The sequence below is a fragment of the Ylistrum balloti genome, unplaced genomic scaffold, assembly GCF_031769215.1.
Source record: "Ylistrum balloti isolate Yb309-2 unplaced genomic scaffold, AGI_CSIRO_Ybal_v1 Utg371816, whole genome shotgun sequence".
Lineage (NCBI taxonomy): Eukaryota > Metazoa > Mollusca > Bivalvia > Pectinida > Pectinidae > Ylistrum > Ylistrum balloti.
The window spans coordinates 331,310-347,128 of record NW_026782903.1 but is presented as its reverse complement, the minus strand read 5'-3'; the positions used below and the strand labels follow the sequence as shown (position 1 = coordinate 347,128).

General features: G+C 35.7%; 1 pseudogene; it reads left to right on the top strand.

Moving 5' to 3' along the window:
• The first annotated feature begins 5,292 nt into the window (after nt 1–5,292).
• Nucleotides 5,293–15,796, top strand: LOC132563669 (uncharacterized; annotated as a pseudogene).
• Nucleotides 15,797–15,819: the final 23 nt, after the last annotated feature.

Here is a 15,819-nt window from a genome sequence, read left to right as displayed (position 1 = left end):
CATTAGTATTAGGAACTAAATATTGTCGTAAGCATTGATGTTTTTTTTATCTCGACACACGATCACAATTTACAATGATAACTATGAACCTTTATAACAGAAAGAAATAACTTGAGGAATGGAACCTACTTGGTTCAAGTGACTCACACGGGGATTACTGTGCCCCTGTTCACAGTGTGATCGCAAGTAACTACTATGGAACTAACGTACAGTTTTTGAGTCTATCACACCATTTCATCCTGGAACATATTCCTGGTACCTTTTAGTAACTCCTGCATTTCGTCGAGGGTTTCGTCTTGGAGTAGAACTGACTGATACGTCAACAGGTGTCATTGACACTTTCGCTAATGTTTGATGTTCCATCGGAGACGTTGGAAGATCGATAACCTGCGGAGATGACTTTGGTATCTGAGACGGAAATCTCAGCGACATTTTGTGGTTCCAAGCTACATGGTATGACATTTGGTCCCATGATAGTGTCCTTTAACGGAGGTATGTTAACTTCCTCACATGCGTTGGGGACGTTACTGCTACGGATCTGATCAAGATGTCTACGCCATAACACGCCAGGACCGATCTCGATCTTGTATGACGCTGGACCTGTTTTGTCAGCTATAGTTCCATAGGTCCATTTGTTTTGACCACGATAAACCCTGGTAGCTACACGGTCTCCCACTTCGAACACTCGACAGTTTACTTGTCGTGATATTCACTGTTTCCACTGATGTTTTCGATGCGTGCTCGCATGTTGGGTTTAAGCAGGTATAAGCGTGACGAGAGATTCCTTCCCATAAATAGTTTTGCCGGGTTCTCGTTGGTCGTTGCGTGTGTCGCATTCCTATATGCAATAAGAAAGTTTAAGAGTTTCTTGTTGAACCAGGGTCCTTGGCGCTGGACTTCATGGCCATTTTGAAGGATTGTACAAATCTCTCTGCAAGGCCATTTGTAGCAGGGTGGTACGGCGCTGATGTTATGTGCCGAATACCATTGGATTTGACGAAATTCCGAAACTCCTCTGAGACTAATTGAGGACCATTGTCGCTAACGATCCTTCATGGAATCCCTTTCTTGGCAAAGATAGTGCGTAGAACCTTAATGGTCTTCTCGGACATAGTTGTCCTCATTGGACAACTTCTGGCCACTTCGAGTTGGCGTCGACAACTACGAAGACCATTGGTCCGAGAAACGGTCCCGCAAAATCTATGTGTACACGGCTCCATGTCTGGGACGGCCATTCCCATGGATGCATCGGAGCCGCAGGTGGTGTGTGCTTCATATTCTGACATCCATTGCAACTTTTGGTCATTGCTTCTATATCTTTGTCGATACCAGGCCACCATATGTGGCTCCTGGCTAGTGCCTTCATCTTCAACGCACCAATGTGGCCTGAATAATGTTCCTCAAGTACACGTGTACGAAGCCGTGGTGGGATTATCACTCTAATACCCCCACAGGAGGCACCCCTGTTGTACGGTCAACTCATTCTTCCTCGTGAAGTAGGCCTCCGTCTCGCTGTTCCGGATATCAGGGTTCCAACCAGACATTACGCATTCATACATTGATGACAATGTCGGGTCTCGAAGTGTGTCGCGTCTCACTTGGTCATGAGTAACCGGCGACAAGTACAATAATGTTACAGCATCTAGTTCCTCCAATTCAGGTTCATTTGCTGTATACTTCACTGGCATACGTGAAAGACTATCCGCATTGCCGTGTCTTTTCGTATTCTTATACTCAATAGCGTAATCGTATCCCGAGAGAAATAAAGCATATCTCTGGAGTCGTGCTGCTGATGTCGTGGATGTCCCTTTTCGAGGATTAACGATGGATACTTACGACTGATGGTCCGTTATCATGATGAAATGGTTCCAAATAAATATGTGTGAAATCGTGTCACTGCAATTACTATTCTTGCAGCCTCCTTGTCTTTTCCGCTTGATTTAATGAACGTGAGGCGTAGGCGATAGGCCGCTCACTTCCGTCAGCCATTACATGAGAAAGCACGGGTCCCAAGCCTTTTGGGGAGGCGTCGCTTGCCACTCTCAGTGGCAGTGTAGGATCGTAGTGTGTGAGGACGTCCTTCGATGTGACCATTAGCTTTATCTCCTCAAACGCGTTTCGACATTCCTCATTCCACTCACACTTGCAGTCCGTCTGTAACAGTTTATGTAGTAGGTGAAGTGTTGCGGAGAGGTTCTTCATGAAATGTCCGTTGACGATTCCCAGAAAAGAGCAATTCTGTCACATTTGTCGGGTCAGGAGCCTTCAACACAGCTTCGATCTTCTCTTGTGTCTTGTGTAGTCCCTCAATGTCAATTTCATGTCCACAGAAGGAAACACGGTTCTTGAAAAAATCACGTTTCCAAGTTTTTCAGTGGTTTTGCCTGTGATGATCATGTCGTCTATAATACATCTTACTCCTGGTATGCCATATAATATTGGTCCATTGTTCTTAGCCAAATCGCTGGCGCTGAGACGATACCATATACAAGCCGGTTAAATTGGTACAGGCCCTTTTCTGTGTTGATTGTCAACAAATGACTTCACCAACCTCCATTTTAATGTAAGCTTGTCGAAGATCCAACTTAGTGTAGCGCTTCTCTCCAGCGAGTGCTCCGATTATATCCTCAATTCGTGGTAGAGGATATTGATCTATCTCTAAGACCGGTTTACAGTGACCTTGAAGTCACCACACAGGCGGATTTTCCCAGAATTCTTCAATGGTACAATCGGAGTCACCCATTAACTATAATTCACTTTGGTTAAGATACCACCCTCAACAAGACTATCAATCTCTGACATCGGCTTACAAAACTTGTTGACTCATTCCTGAGTTTAAGCTTGGCCTTGAGCCCTTTTTCCATTCCAATGTCATATCCAAATACATCCTTGTACTTGTCCAAGATAGTCTGTAGCTGGGCAGGTGGTTTGTTCTGGTCCGCGTCATCGCTCGTCTCGCGTACTGCGTTGATGCGCTCCACCGAAACTGACTTAATAGTCGGCCAGTCTAGTGTAATGTTTTTCAGCCACTTGCGCCCAAATAGTGTTGGTCCACCCTTCTGTACTACATCTATAGGTAAGGTTTTATATTAGTCCTTGTACTCGACCTTCACCTTTGCAACACCTAATGGCTGGAGTTTCTCACCAGAATATTTCTTCAAACACACATCAGTATCTGTCAGAGTTTTCAGTTTACCAGGGAAGTGATTTTCATAAGCCTTCTCCATGTTCACCTTTACACCGTTCAGTTTTGGCTTTAACATAACTGGGTAATGACTATTAACCTTAGGGATTCGTTTCACAAATTTCGTTGAAACTTTATGGACGGTTGCTGTTTTTTCCATTACCAAAGTTATTTCATAGGCTGTATCTAGTGTCAATGTGGCCTTTGATAATAGCCGTTTCTGTATTTGTTCAGAACGCAAGCCACATACCAAACGATCTCGCAATGCGTCGTTCAGGTTGTCAGCGAATTCACAATATTCAGCTAATCTCCTAATTGCTGCCAAATATTCACGGATATTTTCTCCTCGTTGTTCCCGTTTATTGAACCTAAAACGTTCTCCTATGACTAATAGCTTCGGGTTCAAATGGTTCTTAAGAGTTAAAGGGATAGCAACGACACCGCTTCAAACACTTAAGCTCACCGCTTGACAGTTTTTCTGACGTCCTGGCGTTGTTTACACAGTCATTCATTCATCTTCTAGATTTCTGTCATCTCGGGCAAACATCTCCTAGATTTCTGTGATCTCGGGCAAACATCTTCTAGATTTCTGTGATCTCGGGCAAACATCTTCTAGATTTCTGTCATCTCGGGCAAACATCTCCTAGATTTCTGTCATCTCGGGCAAACATCTCCTAGATTTCTGTGATCTCGGGCAAACATCTTCTAGGTTTCTGTGATCTCGGGCAAACATCTTCTAGATTGCTGTGATCTCGGGCAAACATCTCTTAGATTTCTGTGATCTCGGGCAAACATCTCCTAGATTTCTGTGATCTCGGGCAAACATCTCCTAGATTTCTGTGATCTCGGGCAACATTTCCTAGATTTCTGTGATCTCGGGCAAACATCTCCTAGATTTCTGTGATCTCGGGCAAACATCTCCTAGATTTCTGTGATCTTGTGCAAACATCTTCTAGATTTCTGTGATCTTGGGCTTGTTTGTTGCAAGAATAGCACCACAGTGCTAATGTTTTATCCTGTTTGTAATATGCGACTTTAAATAAAACTTCAAGACTCTTGACTCCTGACATAACGTACTTTATTGCATATATGCATTGGTTCATTAAATTACACTGCTCACATTGTGACATGGACACATTTCCTGAAAGACGATCGAACGGGACCAAGTATATCATGCCTAGATACGTGACGTCCTGAACCGCACGTTATATAAACAAACGAATGCTTCTCCACAAACAAATATACGCATTGCCAGGGTGTGATATAGGTGTACAACGATTATCAAGCGTTGCCTGTACAGAACTACAGTGTGCGATATCGAAATGTCTAGGTAAGTATAAGGAATTAAAAATAGTGTTTGTAATTTTGATATTTTTCTATAAACTTGTATAAAATCCTTCGTAACTTTTGTGAACGATTTGTGCAGTACTCTATGTAGTTGATATAAAGTGGCAGTGAAATATGTTTATTATTACTGAGGGCACTATTAAAACATTCTATTTATAAGATTAAGCTGATTATGCTTTCGCGGACACTGCTCACTCATTATGACATACTATAGTCTGTGTTTTTAATCATTCGCGGACACTGCTCACTCATTATGACAAACTATATTCTGTGTTTTTAATCATTCAAATTATATGAACCCAATAATGAATTTCAATGTGAATATGTTTTTATATTCACATAGAAAATGTTACTAATTCATGATAGTACTAGACAAAATTTGTTGTAAAACGTTCTGAGAGAGTTTAATCTATTACAAGTTACTACGAGGCTGGAAATATAGCGGCAACCTAGCTGCCGTTGTCGATAACACAAACCCTGCTGAAATTTCTAGATCCACTTTCATGACGTTTCGGTATGTGATTGTTTTTAACCACTGATAAGATAATTTGAGCTGCATTGCGTCATTAGTAAATAACACCTTCAGGTTTCTGACGTTGTGCTTTTTGTACTGGGTCTCATGATTTATCAGCTTCATAGGATGATTTACCTTGAGTATATATCACACGCTGTAGTTTATTGAGATCACGTCTTAATAATTATTTAACCTTTCCGCTGTGTTATGTAGAATCTGAGTCCCTCAAGATATCTGAAGAAGGAAAATGAAGAGAAAACACGACGAAGATCAGATCTATTCTCGGGTGAGTAACCATTGATTATTAATTACGGGTGAACAGTGATGGCCTTGACGGGATATATTATTGTGTGACCTTGATTGAGTATTTTATTTTCTGATGCGTAGTCAAGACCTAGTCGGTGTATATTCTAGGGTGAGTAGTCATGACTTGGACGAAATATCTTTCGGATGAATATTTACGACCTTGTTGAAGTAAAATTTCGGATGAGTAGCCTTAAATTAGACGAAGTATATTTTATGTTGTCACGTGCACATACAATGGAACGTAAAAAACGAAATAGAAATATTAGTTATAAAAAAAGATATGCTTAATATGCAAAAGATATTTAAAGAATATAATTCATTAAGATTTGACAGTAAATTACAGAGATGGTAGGGGAACTTTGATATTGATGCATTTACTTCGAAAGTTTTCTTGCAGGCAACGTCAAGCTGCGAGCCTGATTTTGGTGAGTAAACAATAGCATTTCCATTACGTACATACAATTTCGTGTCTATTTCACACGAATCAAGACTTCGAATAGCTATGATATTGACAGATGCAACCTTGTTTTTATATTGTAACTCTATAGCACATCACTAAATATTTCCTGTGACGACACCGGTTGTAATAGATCTCATATTCCTGGCAATCTCATTATTAACGTCAAATTACAAACATATTATTATAAATTGCCTTGGTAACAATGATTCATCTTTGTTTAATTTTCTATTGTTCTATCTTACCTGATTTTGCATATTATTTTTGTTGTATTCTCTACTCTATTCACAAACATAGATAAAATAGCGAAGGCGATAGGAAGAGAATGGACATATCTCGGCACTGCTCTGGGATACAGACAAGCACAGTTGGATCATCTTTTGGAAATTTACCATGACAGGCCTTGGAGGAGGAATTACGTTATGTTAGAACGCTGGTGGAAAGCTATGACGTCAGAGAAAGACGGTAACGAAGTAAAACTTTTACTGGCGAAAATCATGGAGGATTCTAGTCTTAAAATTATCGGAGAGGAAATTGCAAGTGGTTCCACGGTAAACTTTCAGTGATTTATAATATTGATACTAGCAACTGAATTTTAACAGGATATGAAAACAATTTTCGCGAGCTGATTATTTTCGTTCCCTATAAATGATTGAAGCTTTGTAGCTCATTCAATACAAAAAAGTCGATCTGAAATAGCTTTGAAAATTTGTTACAGAGGCTGAAACAAAAAGGGATATGGAAGAGCTTGTTTCAAAGATCTACTTTGATGTTGAGAGCAGCGATGTTAAGCAGAGTATGTACATATATTGTACTATAGATATTTATTTAAATAATCATGATACGATAAGTTATTTTGAAAGTTAATCATAGAGTGCCTTTTCTTCAAAATTTGACAAACTTCATAGTAGAAGACATAAGGCCACATTTTGTAACTATGCATGTAATTTTAAAGTTATACCACTGATTTATTTTGGTAAATTAAATCTTAGCACGTTACCAAAGTCGCAGTCTTTGTGACAGAGAACAACCAGTTCTGTAATTAACATCTGCACCTTTATATAAGAAGAGTAAAAATAATGAAAATAAAATACGGGGTTTTACAGTGCGTTGACATATTTTACTGACAGTATCACTTTATAACATTGCACTGCTTAAAGTCGATAGCTAAATGCAATATTTCCGCTTTTCAGAACAGTTACAGTGTTATATTGAAAAATGGAAAGCTCGAGATGAAAAATACTTTGAGCCAAGATACTTCAGCAAAACCAAAGAAATCCTTCTCAAAAATGGATCTGTGACTTTGATAGCGTCACCTGGTGACGGAAAGACAGCGACATGTATGCATCTTGCACTTCAAATGATGGACACTGGATATAAAATCATTCCAGCAAGTACTATAAGGGATCTGAATAAATGCAACCCTACAGAGAAAACTTTGTATGTATTAGATGACCCAATCGGCACGGAAATGCTCGAGAAGAAACGTATGCAGAGTTGGATGAAACAGCGTGACGTTATCGAGAGTTGCATAGAGAAGGGAAACACGAGAGTGATAATAACGATCAGGAAGGGGCTGTTCAAAGAGGCGAAACATTTTATTCAGGACAGTTTCATGGGAAAGCATTGCATCGATCTTTCATCTGAATGTAATCGATTGAACCTGCAAGAAAAAAAAGGCATTATCGGCAAGCATAAACTTCCACTAGACAAGGTCAGACGACATGTCACTGGAGAATATTTTCCTGGGTTTCCAGTTCTTTGCCATCTTCTGTCATTACCAGATGTATTGGATTCTGTCCAGATACGCGGTGCTGATTCCGTAATAAAAAAACAAATCGAGGAGTTAAAACAGTCAAAAACTCACCATTATTGCGCATTGAGCTTAATTGCTCTTTTCGACGGCATTTTTGACAAGGACATTTTATTAGATATTGAATATAGCCAGTCTCCGACAAATACTGCAGTGACGAACGTGGTGTCGTCATGTGGTTTGTCATCTGAAAGGAAGACTATCCACAAAATCAACAAATCTTTTGATGTGATGGACGAAATTTATGTAATAAGGGACCAGAATGGAAATCATCGATTCCTACATGATTTGATATATGATGCTGTTGCTGGAATGTACGGAGCTGAAAACATTCTAGTTGTCATGAACCACTTCAGTCCGGCATTTTTAAGATCCCGGATTCGAATAGAAGAAAATGACGTAGAGGTACGATTTGGTCAGATTAAATTGTTCCCCAAATACTTTTCAAGATTTGCCGAACGTCTGTCTAAAGACATTGAAGAGGGCTTCATCACAGACGTATTCACGAACCCGTCTATTCTACAGGTTGAGTTCCAGAACTGCCTAAAAAGGTGTCTACTGAAGTGTCCCAATGAAAAAAGGCGAAAAATCCTCTCCTATCAACAGGAAGAGATTACATTCAATAAAAGAGAAATGAAAAACGCTCTTGACTATGCAGTTTTATCAGGAACACCTATTCACTGGCTTTGTAAGCTTGGGATGCATTCCTTTATGCATGATATGCTGGAAACATTCGATAACACTTTTTTGAAGTCACTGCCGGGAGATACACCGCCTTTACACTTCGCTGCTGGCTATGGACATGTAGACACGGTCAGATTGCTTTTACAATTTGGTGTCGACGTAAATGCCAAATCCAGTTTGCGGATCGATGGAAATTTGTCAGCAATCGGTGAATATTACACTGGATTTACACCCCTCTTGTATGCTTGCCGGGAGAATCATATCAAAGTTGTCTGTTGTTTGCTAGAGAATGGCGCTAATCCGAACCTGGTTCGAGACCATGGTGGTTCCCCGATGCTGATCACAGCAGACAAAGGTCATCATCTTGTGATCAGGAAACTCTTACAACACAATGCAGACCCGAACATCTGTTGTGAGCATGGTACATCGCCGCTTTACTTAGCATCACAAGAGGGACATACAGAGTCGGTCATAACGCTGCTGGACGGCGGAGCTTTGATTAATAAAAAGAAACCATCTGGCTTTTCTCCCATTAGCATAGCTGTAAAGAATGGTCATATAGATACTGCACTTCGTCTCCTGAACCGCGGTGCAAATATACACACATTAGACAATGATGGCAATACTCCACTCCATTTAGCTGTACTAGAGAGGAGGATGGAAATTGCAAAGATGTTAATCTACCGTGGAGCAGACTCGACTTTGCTTAACAAGGCAGGTCACTCTTCACGAAGTCTGTCATTAGAATTGGACGGGACTAATTTGATAAAAATACTTCATGGTCTACCAACCGGAAGAGGCTAGACGTGATGTATTGATTTCTAAACAGTCTGCATCCCCTCCCGAAGACAATATTTTATTTTACCTATACTGATTACAAGTTGATAAACTGACAAACTGTTATCGGCGCTTTATGTTGATTAAATTCACTCTCTATAGATTAGTCGATATCTCTGATTAATTCAATGATAAGATAATTTTATGTTATTTTCTAGAGAGAAATTTCATATGAATGCCGTTGTGTTGTGTCGAATGACTTTAAAAAGATAGGTGTCAGACCATCAAATGTCATCTTGTAATGATATCTATAAAATCATGTCTTGATGTTGAATTTATGATATTTATGGAGTTCATGACATTTTATTCTTTTAAATTTGTCATACTACACAAGGCAATCTAAAGGTTTCAAATGGGTGATATACTGAAATAACTTCAGCATGATATCTACATCAGATCAATTACGGTTGGTTTGTACGGAATTCATATTTTGTTTATGTGACGTAAATGTTATATAACTTAACTGAGAAGCCAGATAAGATAAATGGAAAGTTAAACCATTGCAACAACTGTCCTGTTATCTATATTGAGTTATGTCCCTTGCATCATCAAAAGCTGCTTCTGTAAGGATTTTAATCGAATAGATCAGTTATATAGATAGTCTTCTTCATTTGGCTGTTAAATATATAACTCGATTTGGAACCAATATTCTATTATCTGGGTTATCATCCCATTCCAGATGTCTTCATAACTGGCGATTATGCCACCTATATCCAGTTTTTTTGCGAATATAAGGGATAACATAACATTTATATAGTACACCAAAGCTTGTGAGAGAGGCGATACATTCATGGGATGGTGCTAGTTGGTGATTAAAAAAAGTTAAACGATGATTTCACTGATAAAATTTCCATCATGATGTCCAAATTCAACAAAAGAAGGCAATAAAGTGCAGTCATATAGAAGTTATTTATAAAAAGATATTGTCTGTACGTGTTCGATGTCAGTCTAGGACTTATATCCTACAAAACAAATATCATTTGAGGCGAATTCGACATTTAGCTATGATATGTCAGTGTCATTTTAGATGTATTTTATTAACGCTGTCATAACTTTGCTTTCAAACACAAATTCAAACATCGACATTTTGATATAAATATACATATATATATATCCAGATATAAGATATTAAAGTCATTTTTTTTCGTCATACACTGAATAGCTCCATCCCTGTTGAAGATTACATTTGATAGTTCATGTATATATCTATATTGTATCCTAAACATTATATAGACAGCGGTTTTATTGGAACAGCTATAAAACAGAATGCAATAGAAAGCTTCAATACGAATGATGTCCGTCTTCCCTGTTTCTATATATACATTGAATCCATGCATACTGTACACACTAGTAATGCTAGGATCACGATAATGCATGACTGGTATGTGTTTATATCCTTGATGCCATGACACAAATTGCTATGCAGATATATGTTTACAATATGTATACGTTATCTATTGCGCAACAAATATATTCGCTGATATGTAATGTAATATTGACAAGATGTACATGGAATTAAATCACCATCGCCTCATCCGAAACATTTATGTTAAGATTAGTTTATATATACAGGTACGTCCTGTTTCACATATATGTTGTTTTAAAACTTCCTCATTCACTCAAGTTCCTGATTTAATTCAAGTTTTCAAGTAAGTATGAAACAGGTTAATATATGGTCGATTCAAAGTTGTATATTTTTGTAATTTTTGAAGAACAGTAATTTTAAAGCAGTCATTAATTTTAAGACCATCATGGATGTTTACTGTGTCCAGTTACTCAGCTTTTCGTCCTAGATCACATTGTTAAATGTCTCTTCAGACAAACAATCAAACAGTACTGATTTAACATATAGCTATAGAATATGATACGTGTAATACATTTGTTTGCAGATCATGATGATTTTATGAATGATTATTCACAAAAATACTACTAATAATAATCCTTGCTAATACTTAGTACAATTAAATGTTATATTTAACCTTTTGAAATATTGAGTGAGAGTTATTTTCTACGAGTAAATTTTTTGTGGATGTCGTTTTCTTAGCAGAGGTGATGTAATCCAACACAAACAAAAGAGTATAAAAGTAATAAAATACATTAATATTTTTATAATATGCGCATGTCCATTTTTGACATATCAATACAGGTATCTCCATCTATACTGTATTTACTTCCTGGTTTTTTAAAAGGAAAACTTTCATCTTGTCAATATGAAATAAAAAAAAACTTAAAATTTCTGTTTCGGTATTATTTTCGTCTATTTTTAAATCCAATACAATACGGCTCTATTGACTGAAACCTTAGATGATTGTTTCTATATGTACGGACTAAACTAGGTTATTTCCTGGATAAGTCGAAGCTATTTTGAGATCCGATAGAAAATTTACATACGAAACCACCAGTACTTTAAACATAACTAGTACATTGTACTCTTTCATTGTATTGTTATTGCTCAGAACAGTGCGAGAATCTTCCCTGAATGCAGGTTTCATATATTACATTGTTCACCGAAATACACATTGCTTCCACAAAGAAAAATTCGGTGAAAACTGATATTTCCTGTTGTAAAATTGATAATTACAATAATCAATTTATGAAAAATTGTAAGGAATATCCCTATCGGTAGGATATTGAGTCAGAATGCAAATTTAATGTCACTCTATGAATAAAAACATCAATACGAATATAAACATATACAGTTTCGACATGCTGGTCATTTATGAACGATGTTTGTCATTCCGCAGATAGATTGAACATATCCAGGTAAAAGATTTACTAACATCCGATTATCAAAGTTAAGTCCTAACATAATTTCTCATCTTTATTTCATACTTCAACCTCAGGAAAAAGTTATCAAAGAGGCATTTAATGCAATATCTACAATTATACAATAATTCTAAAACTGTCTTAGTATTAAGATGAATTCTTAAAAAATCTGTTACATTGAATACCTTTTACGGGTAAGATTTCTAACATACAGCATAGTTTGCTAAAGCATAGGTGATAGAAGCAAGACGGTATCTTAACAAAAGCTTAGTTGATTTAACTACCAAATAATGAACACCTTCATATTATACAATCTAATGAAACAGCATGACTGATCAGCAGCGTGCCCTCAGTTGTATCTTATTGATGTTGTCACTCCAACAGTAATTAATATTAGTCTAGATTTTTGAATGTTTGTTTTTTTTTTACATTAACAGCTATATTTAACAAATATTTAATGACAAAATCTTATGTTATGGCTTTGGGTTGCTTTTACAGTAAATGATTGGTCAGCCCTTTGGCAGTATATCAAGAAATGACCGAAAATATATATTCCATGAAACAAATAATGTCCGAAATGTCTAAATCAATGTCACGACCTTTACATATGCATGAATCTTCTTAAAAATTAAAAAGCAAATCGAAAACAGTATTTAATAGGATTAATGTAAAATTCAATAAAATTCCAAGACAGTATTTAGCAAGACCAATATAAAATACAATATGATTTCAAAATATAATTTACCTGGGTCGTTTTAAAAGACAAGGAAATTCCAAAACAACTTTTACAAGGATCAAGGTAAAATACATTAAAATTCACAAATAATATTTACCAGGATCCATGGTTGACCGAAAAAACATGACCGGATGCTTTGTTTTAGAGATATGCTCTGACGAAAAATAATTACAACTTGTTATTTAGTTCATTCATGCGATTTGATAATCTTACAATAAAAATATATACTAGCGTGACTTTTTTCTTTCCTAAATTTAACTCGAGATTTATCTGATACTCATTTTCGTGAACATAATTACATACAGTAACAAATTACTAAGTTTGTGTTTGTTTTGTAAAACCCAATAATCTTGACGATTATAGAATACATCAGATTATGTTTTATAACATTTTCGGTTCTAAAGATTGATATCTGTGATCGATATTTTACTTAACGGACTTCCTTATTACATTTCTGTCCCTGATCCACAGCGTCATTGAAGAATTCTAGAAGAACAAAGCAACTGTGTTAAAAAGTTTTCTTCATACAACATATACTGTATAATATTACCATTTCTTTTCGAATTTGTGTCTTTTAAACTATTTTATTCGCTTCCCTTTCCAGAACGTTAATTATATTTGTTTTGGTTGACTACAGCTCACGTCCTATTTACAATAGTATAGTAGTCCCTGTGTTTGTTATGACGACCATATTAAAATTCACATCCATCGCCAGCCTTATTAATTAAATCGGAGGAATTACACGAGAAAAAAATATACAGGTATGTTGTATGATGTAATATCGACTTAAACGTTTTATATATTAATTCTCTGTATGCGTTGTTTCAACGTAAATTATTAATACACAGGTATCATTTATACCTTTGTGATCATATACAAATCTTATTCAACCGAATCCTTTGTTTATTTACTATCTTGGAAAAAGACAAATTTATCATGAAATAAATTAATAACATACTTTTTAAATAGAAGTAGATTGTCAGACAAACGATATCAATCAGATTAATAAAAGGCAAACAAATATATCTTGTAAAGCACTCTATTCCAGTTTATGAATAATAACTTGATATCGATTATCGTTATAGAAACCAGTAACAAGTTAGATTGATATACATTATATATACAACTTTATTCATTTATTTATTTAAGCCTATTTATTTATTCATGTTTTTTTCTTCTTTAACTATGTAATTAAACAATACGTGACGTCACTAACAACCCATCCTTACACAAAGGAAGGTTGTAGAGTGCACGCGTTGGGGGTTATAACAACCCGAACAAGGTAAGGGATTAAAACTGACAGCAGACGAACAATTATTTTTTCATGAAATTGAACAGAATTGTTTAGAGTGATAGATGTGTAAGTACTTTATAAGCGATAGATTGTAAATGTCTTGTACGTGGCACATAATCTATTTATAGCATATAGACAATTAGTTATCACGTTCGTGTTTGTCTAGTACAATCATGTACTCTCCATTTCCTGATAAATTATAAGGTGTTTGCTAACTGATTGTATTCCGAGAGCAGAAATTGTTTGTGGTGGTTAGATACTTCAAACTACCACATATGGTACAGTTTATTTCTATCATTATTTATCCTAAATCAACTTTGAAAGTCCTCGTGTTACGTCAGAATGCGTCACATGTCCTGTGACCATTACACGCATTTTTCTAACTATCTGTATTATATTATATCACAATAAGACAATTGACTTGATATTTCTAAAGTGTAATCACTTCCATTTTAAGACCTTGAACCAAGCTTGATATATCTTCATGGATGTACTGATCTTGTTTTTAAGTTATAATCATCATTGTTATATTTAACCGATTCAATTCTGCTTTAAATAAAGAGAAAATTTAGTTTTCAAGGATGAAAATTGTAAATGGATTTCCTTCAGTGTACAAAGTCCTAGTTTTTGATGTTTTTTCTCTTAGTATATCAATTATGATAGATATTAATTAAGAAATGTAAAAATGTAAAATATGATTTATTAGCAAATCAGAGGAAACCATATAAAAAAACCCACATATATTCAGAATATGCTATTCATCGCTGATTGGTCAATGCAAATGTTCGGGATATAACTTTCAAAAAATCCAGATTCTCTCTACACGTAGAGGTTCTTCCTTTTCATTTCCACCCAGTATAGATTAATTAGAATGAAAATTACCTGAAGTAGAATGATTCAATGTTAAGACCCTGTCTCTCTTCCTTGTTAAACATGCATGTGGTGTTAACTGGTAATTTTACCGGTAGGATTTAAGTCTAAATATGTACATCAGTTTTACACCATATTTAGGTACAATGATATTATCATAGCTTTCATAATTAATAAAATCTTAACCTATTTGTAACGGATTTAACAACACAAAAATTGAAAGTTGTATTTAGTTGAATTCAATGCCATGATGCAGCATCCATCAATATTCTTTTAACTTTTTAGACAGTAGTTGAAACACATCGTAATTTTTCATTATTGAACTGTATGAATAATTGGGATACATAATACATAAAACTGTACACGTAGTTATATTATATTATATTATATAATGATAGAATTGACTAAAGTATTTAAATCAATGCCATTAAAAAAATTTTATCGATATGGTCATAATCTTAGATATGATATAACTACTGTAAACATCTGAGACTAATTTATGAAATAATTAAAACACAGCAATTAAAATATTAATAATTTACATCACATTATCTTTAATCATCAGTATCAGAATACACGTACAAACCACAAACACATGTAACGTATATAGGCTAATGAATTGTTTACAAAATTTATCAAGTCAAAACATTGACATGTTTCAGATGTTAAAAGAATAAAGCTAAAACAATTAAGGAAATCAAATACAATTTATAAAGCAATTAAACAGTGAGATATGCTTACCGGCGTGTAATACATGTACATGTCGTATTAATTCCTTCACACAAACATATAAAATGGCTGCTGTCTGACTAAAAATACAAATAGTAACAGGTGATTTCCATGACGTACTTCCATAGATATTAAATCTAACAGTATCAACAAACAACATGCATATGCCTACCACTGGTAGGATTTGTTCTATGTCTCGATAAAAGGAAACAAAATCATATTGATTTGATTAATTGACAATTCGTTACCTCTTATTTAGAATAGCAGCCTTTCAATCTAACG